The following is an 18,533-nucleotide window of genomic DNA, read 5'->3' as shown; positions in this document are numbered from 1 at the left end:
GTTCAAATTACTGGTATAATTTTCCCTCCTGATGGGACCTTGATTGATATAATAAGGATGCAAATATTTATTATTAATAGATTGTTCTGTGTTAGTTATTTGAGATTAACAGTTGTTCCTGCTTTTTCTAATTATTTTCCCCACTCCATCATAATAAAATCAGATGAATCACTCGGTCTTCTTTACCTTAGAGGAAGGATGCACCAGGACAAAAAGTATAATTAAAACTAAATTTGCTGTGCCAAACTGCTTAATCTATAGGAAGCTGCAAAAGATTTCTAATATAGATTAAAAGGCTGTAGAAATAACACAAGGTTAAAGTATTCCCTTATACCCTACATATGCCAACTCTCAGTCTAGATAAAAATGTTACCTTTTGTTTAAGATAAAAAGTACAGAAAGAAAAGGATGAGGGAAGAAATGGAACTGTGCCCCAAGGCCTTGACTGTTTAAAAATTTCTCTGTTGCATTTATGACTGAAAGGAAATTTGACTAGAAAATTATTGAGTTCAATGCTAATTCATTCAGACCTTACTTAACTTTTTTGAATGTGTATATACAGGCTATGCAGCCATCTGACACATTCTCTTTTATGGACTTGATGTTTTTTCCTTCATGCTTAAAAAAAGAAAAAAACTTAGCCAAAATCTAAGTAGTGTTGATTAGATTGAATTGAATTTTTTGTTAGTGTGATATATTGTCTTAAATGTGTAGATTCTGTTATTTCTTCATTTAAGACAACTTTTTATCTATAACACTTTTAAGATTGTTGGTATATAATCTTTTATCTAGTTATAAAATACTCTCAGCGTCCGTGATCTGTCTTGATTACCTATCTTTGAAAACTACTATCTCCTCCAATTGTTTTTTTCTTTGCTGTGCATTTATCATTACCAAGAACCTTTTCTAATTATCTGCTTGAGTTTTCTGCCTGGTGATTTTTGTTCCTCTATTGATTATATAATAATAATCTCTTTGGAGTCAAATACATTTTTTAATTATATAATTTTGCTTTTTCATCCTAATCAGTTTTCTTTTAATTGATTTTGCAATCCTTATTACATCACCTTTTCCATTGTGTTGAGTTAGAAGTATTTATTAGAGAAGGAAAATACTTTCTTTCTTCAATATATCACCTCTACAAAAGGTTCTTTCCTTCTTTACCATGCAACGTTATTTATCAGTTCATTCCCATTTTAAGTTATGATAATATGTAAATGTTTTGCTGACTCTCCCATTACATATATTTTCTTCGAATTCATCTTTGACGTGGGTAATTCAGTCTTGTTTTATTTTGGGCCCAAATTCATTGTTGATGGCTAATCCTTGATTCAGTTTCTTAATGTTCTTTGTGACTTCTTCACATAGTCTGTTTATAGTCAGAATTAATTATGAAGTATATAAATAGTTTCTTCAAATTTGATGTCATATATTTCAAACACTCAAAGACTATATACAGAGAGAGTGCTGGGAAGGCACATGAACATGATAAAAACACATTTATCCTCAGAAAATTAATGATCTGAACAAGGTAGTATGAAACTACCAAAAGGACTTTACAAGTCTTGAGGAGAGCCAATACTGTTTTTTTTTAATACAGAGAATATCAAGCTCAGTTTGATGCAGAAGTTTTTTTTTCCTGTCTGGGTTCAGGCTTTCCTGAAGGTAGTTGAATCCATGGTCTTAACTTAGCTGCAGAGATTATCCCCACCACTGCTTCCCTTGATGTTTCACACTTGAATAATTAGAAAGGTGCTTTAACGAAAAGTTGGAGCTGTGGATTTAGATAATATTGGAGAAAACTCCCAGTAAATTGCAAATATCTTTGGGAAGTAGTCTCATGTTAAGTCATCCATTAAAATATTAGTTTGGATTTAGAAAATCATAATGAAGCAGTGTATGTATTTATTAGATTTATGAGTGAGATCTTTATGAAGTACTTCTCTAAATTACACTATAAAGTAGACCAGTGTGTTTAGAAAAGTGTGCGTAGCATATTTTGTTGTAAATGTAACATCTAACTCCTTAGACAAAGACTTCACTGTTGACAAATTAGATATTATACAGCATTTGTTTAGCAAAAGTATATGATATCTTATATTTCTATTACCTTATTTCTAATCAACAACATTTTTAGACATAAGGTTAGTGAATAAAATAAAATATAAAACTTGATTATAATATAAAAAGAAAAAATGCAGAAAAGAAAAATAAATCACCAACAAGAGAAAGCTCTATTAGCTTTGATGTATTTATTGCTAGACTCCCTCTTTTTCCAAGTTTAATGTGATATTTGCTTTTAATTACCATACATTATAACATAAGAATGTTGCAAGGTTATTACAAATTCTCAAGTATGTTGCTCCATCCTAAGATCTTACCTTTATCCATTTTATTACTGTTGGTTATTATAAAATTATTAGTGTAAATAAAACTACAATGCATGTTGTAGAGCATAATCTTTTGTTAAAATGTAATTTTCAAAATGTTAAAATATGAGTATCACGCAAATATAATCAATCACTCATCAAATATTTTATTCAACTTGTTGATCAATGAGGAAACCATTAAGATGTTAAGTACTGCAAAGGAAAATTTGAAAACCAGAGATAAATAAAAACAATTAGAAATGTTCAACTTAATATATTAATAATGTAATTTTGTTTAGTATCCTCTGAGAATATAAAATGTAATGGTTAGGGTTATGTTTTTGAGGTGATAAGCCCATTTTATCTGTAGTGGATGGCATCCATTTGCTTTGCTAAAGATAAGAGTAATTTGTATTATCATTATTCAACAACACAGCTTGTACACTTACAGAGCTATCAACTAGACTAGACATTAGAATGAAAATCGAAAGTGCAAATGCTTATATCCTAATAAATACTAAGGTTCACATCCTAATTAATTTACTTATATTATCAGATTATCTTAGAAGAGGCTATTATAAAGTGTCTACAAAAGGATACCCAGTAGTCTCTTTTGCCCACATCTAAGTCTCAGAATATTTTTCTGACACTGATTGGCAATTCTAGCTAGTTTCAACAATAGATTTCTCAGGAATAAAATTATCACACTAAATAGAATTAATAAATAAATTAATTAATATACTAAAAAATTTACAAGATGTTTTAACAAATATAACTCCTACTGATATTACTTGAAACTACCTTTTTTTTTTTTTTTTTTGAGACAGGGTCTCACTCTTTCGCCCAGGCTGGAGTTCAGTGGCATGATGTCAGCTCACTGCAGCCTCTGCCTCCCAGGTTCAAGAGATTCTCCTGCCTCAGACTCCTAGTAGTGGGGACTACAGGCATGCGCCACCACACCTGGCTAATTTTTGTATTGTTAGTAGAGACAGGTTTTCACCATATTGGCCAGGATGGTCTCGATCTCCTGACCTCATGATCCTCCTGCCTTGGCCTCCCAAAGTGCTGGGATTACAGGCATGAGCCACCGTGCCTGGCCAAAACTATCTTTATTGACATTACTAAATGGAATTAAATATTATAATATTATAATGTTTGCAAATTTTGCTAATTTTCTAGGTATAGAAAAATTTTTAATGATTATTATTTTGTTTTATTATTTTCCTGAAGCTGAACATTGAAAAATATTTGAAAGCGCTTTGTATTTTTTATATAGATGTTCTCTTTCTGATCTATGTTTTTTCTAGTTAAGCTTGTATCAGTGTCTTTATTGATTGATATGAATTTATTTATTATAAATATTGATCATCTTCATACTTGTGGCAAAAATTTTTCACCTAAATTAGCGCTGGTCCTTTCATTTTAATTATAAGTTAATTGTGGTTCTGTGGTTATTATTTTGACAGAAACTTTTAAATGTTTATAGAGGCAAATCTGTTAATCTTATTTTGGTTGATTCTGCTTTTAAACACAACAGTAATATTTTCTATATATTGTGTATATAAGAATTATATATAGTAAGTTTAACTCTATTCCACCTGCTACTTTGTGCATGCTGAATATTTGTGTGTATGTTTTGGGCTGATGACCCGGATATGTATTTCCTTCTCAGATAATTCAGTCCCTTGTACAACTATTATTCTTTTGTGGTAATATAAAATTTGTACATGAATTAGTATTTATTTCTGGGAAGTTATGTCAAACTATGCTATTATGGAGTCATGACTACATTGTATTAGCGTTGCTCTTCTAAGGAGAAGCTGTTTTCATTGCTTCCTGTTCCATAACATAGTTAAGTACAGTTAGAGGGTAAAGGGAAAATTTCTTCCCTACTCAAGGGTGTTTATTTAACCTCCTTGTATTGGAATACACAGAGTCATTTCTCTTTAATTTTACTCATGCTAAACCCAAATCAGAGTAAAACAACCCCTGAAAAATCATTCAGAAATAGATCTGTTGGTTTTCTTTATCTCAGTCTCATCAATCCATCAACAGAAAGGAAGTCACAAGGACCCCACATATTCCCATTTTGTTTCTCCACCACCTCACATTGAACAAGAGGAAAATAGTCCTCTATTTTTCAAGTAAGAATGTGAAAAAGAAAGTAAATATGTATTTTAATATATTACATATGTATACAACTTGTTTATACATTTATGTAAACAGATAATTTATATATTTAGAAATGTACACATGTATCTCTTTATATGTTAATATATTTATATGTTATGTGTACATATTATATATAACATACAATATATAATTGCATAAGTTATATAACATTATATGTGATTCCATTTGTATATAAATGTTCCATATCTGCCGTCGTCTTTTCCTCCTTTCTCTTAATTAGCATCAATTACAATATTATGTAACTTCATTTAGCTGAGAAATTTATAAAGAAAAAATCGTATTTCAAAGCAAAAGTAGGTGATTACTTAAAAGAAACAACATGGGAAAAATGTAAAGCAAAATATTTCTTTGGTTTCTATTTTCATCAGCTATGATGGATGTTACAACCTACAAACCCAGAAAGAGAACGCCGGGATGAATGACAAATGTTTACTTCTCCGTGTAACAGCAAATATGTGAAAAATTGATGATTCTAAAGCACTACGTAAGAGTGTATATTTTTTCAGAACTGTGAGATTTTAATATATCCATTTATATTTTAAAGGAATCATTTGTCATCCTGCCTGGCTGTTGTATTTGGGCTATATGATTTCTTCGACTCTGTTGACATTTTCCTGGTTGTAAGGATGTGGCATCTTTCAGGTACTGTGGCACTATATATAGTATCTTAACCATCGTCTCAACTGTGCCATAGATAGAAGGGTCATAACCCACTAGCTTCATAACATAATGTCTCTATGTACCCTAGGGTGTATTTCTTTACTCAAATATTGTTTCTTTGATTGTTCTTCCATAGCCAATGTATTTTCCTAGGGTTCATCTATCACAAAACAATTTACAGTGCCTCCCAAACCCCCACTACCTTGGAACGAATGAATTTATGTTTTCTTTGTCTCAAAGTGAATGGCTCAAGTAATACCATATCCCTGAGGCCTTGTTCTTTAGGTTCTTTCCATTTAAAGAAAATACATTTAGGTCAGATACTGAAAAAAGGAACTGTGTTTAGATAGCTGTGAGAACTGGTGAAAAATTGCTTGGCAAGCAAACTTTGTTAGCAAAAGTTTGCTGAACTTAAGAGGCTTAAATCTTAAGTCTGCAGCTTTACATTCTTTAAGATTGCAGAATCTGAAAAGTTAATTTTAAGGAAAATAATGAAAATCTTTAATTAATAAAATAATAAAATGTTGTTATGATTTTTCAACTGTGTCAATGATACTTCTCCTCCATGAGTCTAGAATGAAATGACACATTGTTTTCTCTCCTGTGACATTTTTATTTTATTTCATTTATTGAGACAAAGTTTCACTCTTGTTGCACAGGCTGGAGTGCAATGGCAGGATCTCCTCTCACTGCAACCTCTGCCTCCTGGGTTCAAGCGATTCTTCCACCTCAGCCTCCCGAGTAGCTGGGATTACAGAATGTGCCACCACACCTGGCTAATTTTGTATTTTCAATAGAGACGAGATTTCACCATGTTGGTCAGTCTGGTCTCAAACACATGACTTCAGGTGATCCTTCTGCTTCAGCCTCCCAAAGTGCTGGGATTACAGGCATGAGCCACTGCAACCGGTCTCCTGTGACATGTTTAAATGGGCTTAATATGTAATTATGTACTTGACAGGCACTACTGAGTCTATCGCGTAAGAATGTATTAATATGAAGAACCTCAAGGCACATTAAAAAATTATTTTGCCAATGTAATTTTGTAACCACAGAGTCAGAATGATATGTCTATATAGTACAGTGGGGTTTTCAAAATCATTGTAAATTATTTTGTGGTTAGTTGAAGTTAAATCGCAATTATATTGTCTGATTTTCGTTCCCTTTGTGGTTCTAGGTTAGACTTGGTCACAAGAGAAATTTGTGCTAGATTTGGAAAGTGGAAGTAAAGGAGCAGTAAGTTTTCCCAACAATCAGGGCAGAGCCAAAGGCATCACTGCAGCTCACATTTACTAATTTGGCTCTGAGGTAGACAACTAGATTACAGGTCCTTCTACACCTGCAAGATCTCCTCCTTTAGTTTGAGTCCCAGATTAAGCACATGTGCAGTTCTGTATAAAAGGGCACTTAGTATTTTTTGCAAGTCTTTCATGTTATCAGTGTTAAATATCAGGAGACACTGAAGTGGGTTCCAGCTCATTCTCAGAAATTCCACTTTGTCTTTGTAGATTACAATTTTTGTTTGTTTGTTTTTTGTTTTGTCATCCTGTCTGTTCTACTTTTTCCCTATTTTGCTTGAGCTTATTTTCTTATCTACTTGTATGGCTTACCTACAACACCTTTAGATTAACCACCAGATGCAGATACAGCAGCCTTTTGTAGACTTCTTCATCAGCAGCTCTTCAGTCTTTGTTTGGTGTCTTTTTTTCCATGTCCAATAAGTCGATGCTGCCACCACAGCTGCTCTCAGACTTGTGTAAGATTGAATCCCAATTATATGTTCTTCATTTTATTTTATTTTTATTTTTTGAGACGGACTCTCATGCTGTTGCCCTGGCTGGAGTGTAGTGGTGCATCTTGGCTCACTGAAACCTCCACCTCCCGGGTTCAAGTGATTCTCCTGCCTCAGCCTCCTGAGTAGCTAGGATTACAGGCATGCATTACCACGCCTGGCTAGTACCACGCCTGGTCGAACTCCTGACCTCGTGATCTGCCTGCCTCCACCCCTAAAGTGCTGGGATTACAGGTGTGAGCTACTGCGCCCAGCCCCAGTTATATATTCTTAACTGTATTTCACTCATAGTGGTTCTGCCTTTCTACTCTAAGCATACTGACACATTTGGTGACAAGAAAGGGAAACTGAGACTGAGACTGTAGCCATTCATTAAAGTTAATTCCTCATGTTTCTGAGCCCAAAGCTACAATATATTCCTCAGAATTCTCTGCAGTTTGGTGAGAAGATACTTGTCTGACTCCATAAAAAAATTTGGTAGGATTCTGCAATGCTCTCTTCAGTCTTCTTACTGATGAATGTAGAAGGTCCAGTGGAGGATTCTGAAGACCATGAGGATGCCTGAAACACAAAAAGAAAGGAACTTGGGTCCCTGAATGATGACATAGAGTGTTCCTCTCTTCCAGTTCATACTGTCTTATAACATGAGTAAGAAATAACCCTTCTTTAAGTAAATCTCTATGATTTTAGAGGTGTTTATAACAGCAGTTAATATATTCTATCTAAAATGTTTGGAATAAAAGACTAAAGTCAGAGCTTACAGATACCCATTTTTGAAGATTTATTTTTTAATTAAGGGAGTAGATAAACTTTCTTAAAGGAGTGAGAATAAACAAATATAAACAAATCAAAGTAGAGCTTCTGAATTAATGTGGATTAGGCAGATACATTGAATCCCTTAAAAATAGACATTGTGCTAGTTAACTGTGTATCCTTATCTATGTAAATCTATCCACATCCATAAGCATATCCATGTCTACAAAAACCAAAGGAAATTTGAAAGTTTCATAAACAGACAAAATTGTTAATAATTTCTAAATAAGTAGATTGATAAGAATGAAGATGCTAGTAAAATCTTCCAAAAAATTAAAACAATGTATCTCAGCATAACGGAAATCAAGTTAACATCAATAGATGCCAGAAGAGTTTAGAAAAATTTCTTCAAAGGTATACATGGGCAAAATAATGATACTTTGGAAATTTTAGAGTTATATTTACTATACGTCCTTTTAAAAAAAATTAAAAAGGATATTTGTTGGGCAATACCCAGGAAAAATTAATGAAAATAAAGACCTGGAATTTAAGATAAGGAGAAAGATAAAAATTACAGTTAAGTATAAGTTTTTCTAATAGACACAAAATATATCATTTTCATATGTAGAATTATATAACATTAAATTATATGAGCTTTGATTTTTAAAATGTATATATTACATGCAATTCCAGTCATGATTTCAATAATGTCAAATTAAATAGATGTAAAATTTATGTAGAAAAATTAAAATTTACAATATAAGGCCCACAGTTTTTTAAATAAAGAAAATATCAGGATTTACCCTACCAGATTTTAAATATCCTACAAAGTTATAATAATAAAAATATTGTACTGGAACAAAGAAATAAAACAATAAAATTACAAAACCGAGAAACGGACCTAGATATCAAAAGCAACAAAATAACTGATAGATACTGTGTAAAAAATTACTGGGAGACAACACTGATGACATTGTATAACTAGATCACTTTATAAAATATAGTTACCATATAAATAATAAGTTCCCAGTAGATTATACCAAAAGAGATTGCAATTATGGATAATAAACCAGAACAGTAACTTAAAAAATGTAGAACTGAGTGGGAAAAAGATTTATTGTAATACCCACAAAACAGAAGCAACAAAGAAAAAACAAAGGTCTTGTGTTCTGTGAAAAATAACACAACCAAAATTATTTCATAAATCACAGATCTGGAAGAGCTGTTTGTAATCTCTAAAATCCTGAAGCTGTAATCTTAAAAATTCACAATAAATGGATAAAAGAAGAAGAAGTTATAGAGAAATGTGTATGTATGTGTGTGTGTGTGTTTGTTGGGTGAGTGTGGGGTACAAGGGCTAAAGGAAAATCTTTCAAAGTAAAAAGAAAAATATTAAAAACATGACAAATGCACAAAGTATTTAAATTGATAGGCTGAAAAATATAAAATGAGTAGTAAGTATAAAAGAAGCTCTAAACCTTGAACCAAATCCTGGAAACACATCAAAACAGAACCTCTTTAACGTATAAATCACACAGGACCTATGAAACAAAAATACAAGTTAAAAAACAAAAACAAAGCACACAGTGAACAAATAGCATGATGAATGGAATGGTACCTCACATCTCAATACTAATATTGAATGTAAATGGCCTAAATGCTCCACTTAAAAGATATGGAACCACAGAATGGATAAGAACTGACCAACCAGCTATCTGCTGCCTTCAGGAGACTCACCTAACACAAGCTACTCACATAAACTTAAAGTAAAGGGGTGGAAAAAGGCATTTCTTGCAAATGGACACCAAAAACAAGCAGGGTAGCTATTCTTGTATCAGACAAAACAACCTTTAAAGCAACAGTAGTTAAAAGAGACAAAGAAGGACATTATATAATGGCAAAAGACCTTGTCCAACAGGAAAATATCACAATCCTAAACATATATGCACCTAACACTGGAGCTCTCAAATGTCTACAAAGATTACTAATAGACCTAAGAAATGAGATAGACAGCAACACAATACTAGTGGGGGGACTTCAATACTCCACTGACAGCACTGGACAGGTCATCAAGACAGAAAGTCAACAAAGAAACAAGGGATTTGCTTTTAGAAAATTCAAACCTATGTGTTAAATAGCCTAGGAACCAAGGGAAAAATTGTTTGAAAGTGAGGACAAGAGAATATATACACATTAAATGATAAACTTGTTAAAGAACTATCACAAAAGTGAGGGACACATAAGTAAGCTATAAAATCTAGTGATATAGACTGAGAAATTAAAAGTATAGAGTAATGAAAGACAGGCATTTATATTTTGGAGAATAGAAGGAAATTAGGTTTAGGATAGATCACACTGAGGGACTATTTTATTTTATTTTATTTTATTTATTTATTTATTTTTTGAGATGGAGTCTCACTGTGTCACCCAGGCTGGAGTCAGTGGCGCGATCTCACCTCACTGCAACCCCAGGCTCCTGGGTTCAAGCAATTCTCCTGCCTCAGCCTCCTGAGTAGATGGGACTACAGGCGCGTACCACTATGCCTGGCTAAGTTCCAAGTTTTTTGTATTCTTAGCAGAGACAGGGTTTCATCATATTGGCCAGACTAGTCTCCAACTCCTGACCTGGTGATCTGCCCGCCTGGACCTCCCAAAGTGCTGGGGTTAAAGGTGTGAGCCACCACGCCCAGCCCAGGACTATTTTCTTGACCTGGGTGATGGTTACAAATATTTTCACCTTGAATTCTACATTACTTCGTGTGACCTTTGAAATCTGTTTTTTGTTTTGTAATAAAATAGTTTATATAAAAATAAAAAGAGCCCATAAGTGCATACATTGCTCAAATTAATCAGCCAGCTCTGGTTCAGGCCAAATCAATGTTTGAAACACTATCTCTCATACCTGACACTTTTTTAGGCCACAGGAAAATTCTTCACATCTTTTGCCCTATGTCTTTAAAACAAATTTAATTGTTTCAAAATGCCAGTAAATTCTCTTTATATTTACTCAAAGAATAGCTTACAGATATGCACAAAAAGAGGCATGCAAGCTACTGTAAAACTTAAGCATTTTTCCATCTATTTGAAACATTCTATATGTTTATCAATAAAATATTTGGATTAAGAAGGTTTTAAAACAAAATATAAATATCTGAAAGACATATTTTTGAGCAACCAAATATTACCAAGATGAATTACAGCTATATACTATTCATGTAAAAGAAAAATAATACCAACTATAATATATAATGCAACGTGTTGACTGGGCATATGCTTATGTTGTCACAGGCATAGAAAATATATTTACAATGCTACATCCCAAACTATCAGTAATCAAATAACATTCCTCTTTTTAACATTTAAAAAATATATTTTGGAAGGAAAATGTATTTCAGTGTTACTTTCAAAATCAAATAAATTTTAAAAGTTAGTATAATCCCAATCAAAATTCCAAAAGATTTTTATGAATCCCATGATGTGCTTCACAAAGAAAATGAATTAAAATATTTTAAAATTGGAAAATTTGTTGATAACACAAGAGTTAACACATATAATGCTATGTGCTAAACAACATTGTAAACACTATATATATATTCATTTAATCATTATGTCAATCTTATATGATATACTTATTATACCCATTTTATAAGATGAGAATCTAAAAACAGAGACATAATGGAACTTGCCTAAGATCACATAATTAGCAATTGGTAGGGTTAAGGTTCAAACACCGTATTGCTAATTATGTGATCTTAGGCATGTTCCATTATCTTTCTAGGATCTGTGTCCAAATCAGGGTTCTATATTTCATTCCTGAGAGGGATCATATTATTTTATATATATCATAGCTGTGTGATATTTATGCAAAATAGACAAATGTATATGTGTGTATACATATACAAATATATGTGAGCTTTGCTTGTGATAAATGTGTCATTTCACATTTAGTGAACAAGGAAAGTTCTCTTTAGTATTATTAAGATAATCATCTACTTATTTATATTAAAAAAGTGTATCTTACCCCTTTCCAAAACTAAATTTCAGATAAATAAAAGAATCTTGTGCTCATATGTGAATTCTAGGTTAGAAAAGATCTCACAAAGTAAGGCAAAGGATAAAGAAACCACAAATAAATTATTTTTTAATCTATAAATTTCTCAAAAACAAAATACATCTTTAAAAAGATAAAGGAGGTCTGGTATGGTGGCTCATGCCTGCAATCATAGCACTCAGGAGGACTAAGATAGAAAAATTGCTTGAGCCCAGGAATTTAGAGACCAGCAACATAGTGAGACCCATCTCTACAATTTTCTTTTTAATTTAAACATAGTGTTGGCCTTACATGAAAACTGTATTTTTTTTCAGTAATTATACATTTGAAGTATTTTTATCTGACACTATTTTGAAAAGTTAAGAAAGTAAAGTTTCTTCAGGGTTTTGGGATAGGTAGGCTGGCTGATTTCCTATTTTAAGATGGTCTAAGGAAAAGGATAAAAGCCCTTCAATCAAGCTCTAGCTTATCTAACCCACAGCCAATCAGTAACAAAAGGCTCAGTGCAGTTAGACTTTAACCTAAAGTTACCTTTTCCTCATTTTAATGCTAAGATTCATGCCGAGGGGTAGAGATTTAAAATGCCAATGTTACATGCAATGTATGAAGAAGCATGTTGAGCAACTGCACAAGTGCTAGAAGACTCCTCTTATACATGCCCTGAAGTGACCCTTCCCTATGAAAAGACTCTGAGCTACACACACCACCCTCAGGGAGCAGCCTGCTCCTTCTTCCTTTCTAGGGACTAGTTCCCTTGTGCACAAGCTAATAAAATCTCCTTTAATGCTATGTTTGGTAATCTTTAAAACTATTTTGCATTGTTAAATCAAGAAAATTAACCACACACTTTCTTATAAACATCATATTTACTATGCACATGAAACTGACATGTCCAGAGTTTTCCTATTCATTTATCTGATCTAGTTTTTATTGAAGTAATAAAATAAATCACTACCATTTAAATTTAAAATCTAATCTTTGAAAGAGTTTTCTGAAAATAGTAAATGATTTTGATTTCTCTAACCATTTACAGTTTTAAGTTTCTTTTCCAAAGAGAGTGCCTGGTGCTTTATAAACTGTAATTCTGAATTAAAAAAAAAAAAATGTATTGAAAATCATGGATCAGGTTTGTGATAGTTTAGTACCTAATGTTATTCTTAGAAAATTTCTTCATATTTTACAATATCAAGTTAAATGAAATCTTACAAACACTGTCTGTACCTTACAAACAATACTCTATTTAACAATCATTTACATTAAAACGGACTTAAGTGAAGTTCACACAAATGCAAGTTTTCAATAAAATAAGTAATGGGTATTCAGCCTGACATCATGAATTACTGGCTGCCCAACTTGCTCTGAGGATTCAGAATATTGAGCAAAAAAATACACATTTTAGGGTTACCAATCTCAAGAATCTTGTACTTGTGTTATGCTTTAATTTTAATTAAAAAAAAAAGAACTGGAAAAATAAATTCGGGCAAAATCAGGAATGGGAAACCTTATGAGAAAAATTTAATGTTAAACTTATCTATATTTTCTAAAATGCTCAAAAGCTGCCAAAATGACCTATTTATTAATAAATATAAAATTTTAGTTTAAACTATTTTTGCACAAGTGGTTCTCGCTTGAGGATTTACCAATTTATTAATCTATTGAAAAATATAAAGTAATATCCTAAAAAACTATTTTGAATATTTTGTATTACTTAAAAGCAATTTAGACAGAATGAGGACTGAAGAATTGTGCAATTTGAATGTAAAATTTGAATCCTTAACCTTCTTAATAAAAATAATTTCTCAAAATTTTCTCATCATATTTCACAAAGGATATGAATTTGCTTTTTCTCAAACATAACAAACCAGAGAAGTGCTCCAAATGAAAACCCTAACAAGATTTATCATCCACATTGCTTGAAATTCAACAAATCAAGCTTCAAATAAAGATTTTATTAAAATATACTCAAAATTTATATATTATGATAAAACTAAATGACAAAATAACTACATAAATACTCTGAGGACAAAATAATAAAAATTAATTATGAAACTGCTCAAAATGTGAGTCAAAAATGAATTAAGTTTTGTATATATAAAGAGTGTGATGAAACTAGCAAAATCTCACGTCGGCGTTAATTTAGAGTTTTACAACATTTTAAGAACTTTTTCAGTTTTCATGCCTATGTTATCTTTTGCAATTTTCCAAACAATTTCCTTCTCATCATTTTCTTGACATTTCAGTTATCTTCACAAAAAAAAAAAAATCTAGTTTTTGCTAAATAAAAGTTGTTTTTCCTGCCACAGGGAAAAAAAATTCCTTAACTGGAGGCAATTTGAAAATCTGAACAGGCAAAGAATATGTATTTCCTATTCTGTATTGTGTAAATTCAATATGATTATCTTGCATATATTTTACTTCTTTCAGTACTGACCTTGGAGGAATCCCATCTTATTTGTGCCTTTCTCAATTAAGTGGGGGAAAGCATTTGCGCATCTCAGTGCCTAGATTTCAATACATAAAACACAATGGCTATAAGCTTCATTAATGTTTTACCAATTTGTTCCTAATATTAACTCTGAGATAGTTTTACTTCTTATAATTTGGCTTATTCCAAGCATACTATGTAAAGCATTGTTGTATACTGTTTCTGAAATTTCTCGAGTGGAATGCAATTTTAAACTCTGAAATATATTATTACATAGAAATTTAAGGAATCATATTATCCTCAAATAAATCTATTGTATATTATAGGGAAAGTTATTGAGTATGTTAATTATTTAAATCCTTTTTATTGCAATTCAAATCCTTCTTATTGCAAAGTTAATAGATGTAGTTTTTATTTAAAAAGCATTATGTATAACTTTATTAAAATAGATATTCAAACATTAGAATTTTAGGATATGTATTCAAGCTAATTGAAAAAAATAGTGTGTATTAACCGTGTACCGAGCACTGTGCTATTTACCAAATATACAGAAAGTCTTATAAAATAGTTATCTCCACCAAAATAGGAGATCAGTCTGAGCTATTCATTTGATACCTCGGTTAAATATACAAAAATGGTTAATCTTATCTTGATAGATAATGGTGATTGATTAAATAACTCCCTATATTACTGAGCACTAGAAATGTCCATTCCTTAAGCAATCTGTGCTCTAGATGACATTTGGAGAAGCATCTAGAAAACAATGGTCTTTAGGCACATCGCTTAAAACTCTTGGGCTTAGGTCTCACCATCTAGGTAATGAGAAGATTTTTCCAGGTGAACATTTGAGGAAAAATATCTTACATTGTATCTCTCTCTCCCTGCTAGTAGTTTGAGTGATTTCTTCAGTACCAAACAGATTCCTACACTAATTCCTCATGAACAGGTTGCATAGTTTCACTATTATGCAGTATGAGAAAATTGTGTGATTGTAATTTTATCAAATTTTATCAAATAATTGTCTGTGAAAACAAAACTTTTATTTGCTTTCACAGGTAAACATGTAAGTGGTCCCATAATAAGAATGACACCTTATCTTTTATATTTTTCCTTTAAATGTTTATTTTTATAATAATTTTTGGGGTTGAATCATAATCCTGAAAAATACAGTGCTGAATGCAAAAATACCAAATGTCAAAATCTCAAAATATCAAAATCTTTAAAGTCTAAATCACTAAAGTCAAAAATCGCTAATGTCTGAAATCCCCAAAATCACAATCACAATCACAGCGTAACATCATCATGTTATATGTTAGATAGAACTAGTAACTTGTCATTGTCTTTACTTGAAAATTAAGTCTGATGCATATGGATGCCAAGCTGACAGTGGGCGGACTAGTTGAATTAATTTTAGATGTTAATTTGAGATTAAGAAATATCTAGAACCTGGTAAAACAATTTGTTATGCTATGTATTTAATCTTTGCATAATTTTCCAATAACAGAGGTGTAAACTCTGTATAGAATTTTAGAAAATTCTTATTCATTTTATGCACTTATATATGTAAATGCAATGTTTGTATGATATATGTTTGTGCCCCCAGTTTCTTTCCTTGCCTTTTTTTTTGAGACAGAGTCCCGCCCTGCTGCCCAGGCTGGAGTGAAATGGCATGATCTAGGCTCACTGCAAACTCCGCCTGCCAGGTTCAAGCAATTCTCCCTGCCTCAGCCTCCCGAGTAGCTGAGACTGCAGGTGCTCGCCACCACGCTGGGCTAATTTTTGTATTTTTAGTAGAGACTGGGTTTCTCCATGTTGGCCAGGCTGGTCTCAAATGCCTGATCTCAGGCATCCCAAAGTGCTGGGATTACAGGCATAAGCCATGTGCCCCCAATTTCTAACACAGAGCTCCTAAAACTCTCCTAATCTCCTGAGTTATAGGGGTGCTAAAATAATCTTTTTAAAAATATTTAGTCTTTGACATCAGTTTCACACACAGAGCTCCTTGGAACCTCCTGGGTAATAGGAGCATTTTTTGTTCCAATGAAGCAACTCTTGTTGGGCTTCTGGATAGGGGCTGGTCACCAGAAGGATTCAGCCGTAATTATTGAAGATTGGAATTTTCAGCCCACCTAATCCTCTGGGAATTGGAGAAAAGCTGGCAACTAAGCTAATTATCGATTACACTGTGATTAAGCCTCAAAAAAAAAAACAAAAACAAAAACCTGAAGTACAAGGTTTGGAGAGCTTCCATAATTCATACTCTGGACAAAATTGTTTCAGGTTGGTGAACATATCCACATGCCAGGAGGGTTGTGCACCTCAACTCCACTGGGACAGAAACTCCTGCAATAGAAACCCTCCTGGACCTTCATCTACATACCTTTTCATCTGACTATTCATCTGTATCCTTTATCCCATCCTTCGTGATAAATTGGTAAATGTCAGTATATGTTCCCCTGAGTTGCATGAGCCATTCTAGCACGCTATAAAGTTTTAGGAGGAAGTTGTAGGAATGCCTGATTTGCAGGCAGTCTGTTAGACACACAAGTGACAATCTGGACTTGTAATTGGTGTCTGAGGTCAGGGATAGTCTTGTGAGACTGAACCGTTAACCTGTGGGATAGGCATTAAATTCATAAAGTTAGTGTCAGAATTGAGTTAGATTGTAGGATACTCAATCAGTGTCCATTAAGAATTGGAGAATCGCTTGGTGTGGCAAAACCCCCACACATCTGGTGTCGGATGTGTTGAGTGTAATAGAAGATTTTTTCTTCCAATATCACATTGAGAAGCTATAAAAAATGTTGCCATATTTTTAAACTGAACAAAAATTGAAGGCCTTACCCCTCCCCAATAATATTGCAATCTTTGGAGAAACTTTATCATATTTTTTGTATGAGTTTATACTTTCAAAAACCTCTTCCTATAAATCATTGTGCATTTCTACATCTTCCATAAATACATAAGGATTTAAACAAATTATTACTCTATACCTCTCATGTTAAATACTTTACTCTCATAAAAGGATAAGTAAACCCACTTCTTTGCTCATTGCTTATCTGTTCTTCAAACGTGTCCTCAACATTCCATAGAGAACCCACATTTGAAGAGTATATGTTAGTCATTCATTATAATGTAAAAACTAGTGCTCAATTTTTACAATGAAAAAGTTAATTGAGCCATTCTAAATGCAGTTAACCCTTGAACAATGCAGGGTTTAGGGGAGCTGACCCCCCTCCAACTGTTGTCACAGTCAAAAATCCGTTTATAACTTTTGGCTCCCAACGACATCTCTACTAATAGTTTATGTCGACTGGAAGCCTTATGGATAACATAGTCATTTAACATATATTTTGTATGTTATATGTATTATATATATTCTTACAATAAGGTAAGCTAAAGAAAATAAATGTTATTAAGACATTATAAGAAAGAGAAAATGTATTTACAGTACTTTACTGTATTTATTGATACCATAAGTTTACCTTATCTCTTTATAAGATGAATCGTCTGCCTGAAATGGCAGGCAATCACAGCTGCAGACCTCAATCTCTGGTACACATCAAGCAATTTTCTTGTAATGTCATGACTTTTCTCTGCTTCTTGGAAGCACTTCCAGCATCACTAGTGGCACTTTGCATGAGTTCCATGATGTTACTCAACGTTTACAGTATTGCACTAAACACAATGAAAAATACGTGAGAACCACGAGAGACCACTTTATATGTGATATGCAATTTACTGGAGAAATGAACTGCTCATGCAGAGATGATTAGCATCACACGGTGTTTTAAGCATATACTTGCAACACTTAAGCTCACTGCAATAGCAATGAGAAACAGCTATGGAATTATTACAGCAGTACAGTATGTACTATGGTTGATTTTATGCAGTTGTAATTTAATACTGCATCTTTATATTTGTTTACATTTCTCTCCATTGCAAATGGCACCATGTACTGTCTGTGTTTGTGTGTGTTAAGTTTTTATAAATGTTACATTTTTATTAAAATCTGTGTATAATTTGTGGTGGGAAATGATACCACAGACTTATATCTACATATATTTTTGCATACATGACATACATAACATTTTCTTATTTTTTGATGTATCTAGGGTCGCAGTTCATCTGTGAGTTTTCTCAAATTGTCACAAATCTCCAAAAATTATACCCATATGTTTATTTTTTAAAATCCATGCATAAGTGGACCTGCACAGTTCAAACCCACTTTGTTCAAGGTCCAGTGCACTCTAGCAGATGCACAATCTAATGAAATAAAAGATAACAAAT

Source organism: Gorilla gorilla, chromosome 5, assembly GCF_029281585.2.
Source record: "Gorilla gorilla gorilla isolate KB3781 chromosome 5, NHGRI_mGorGor1-v2.1_pri, whole genome shotgun sequence".
Lineage (NCBI taxonomy): Eukaryota > Metazoa > Chordata > Mammalia > Primates > Hominidae > Gorilla > Gorilla gorilla.
Note: the sequence above shows the minus strand (reverse complement) of the source record.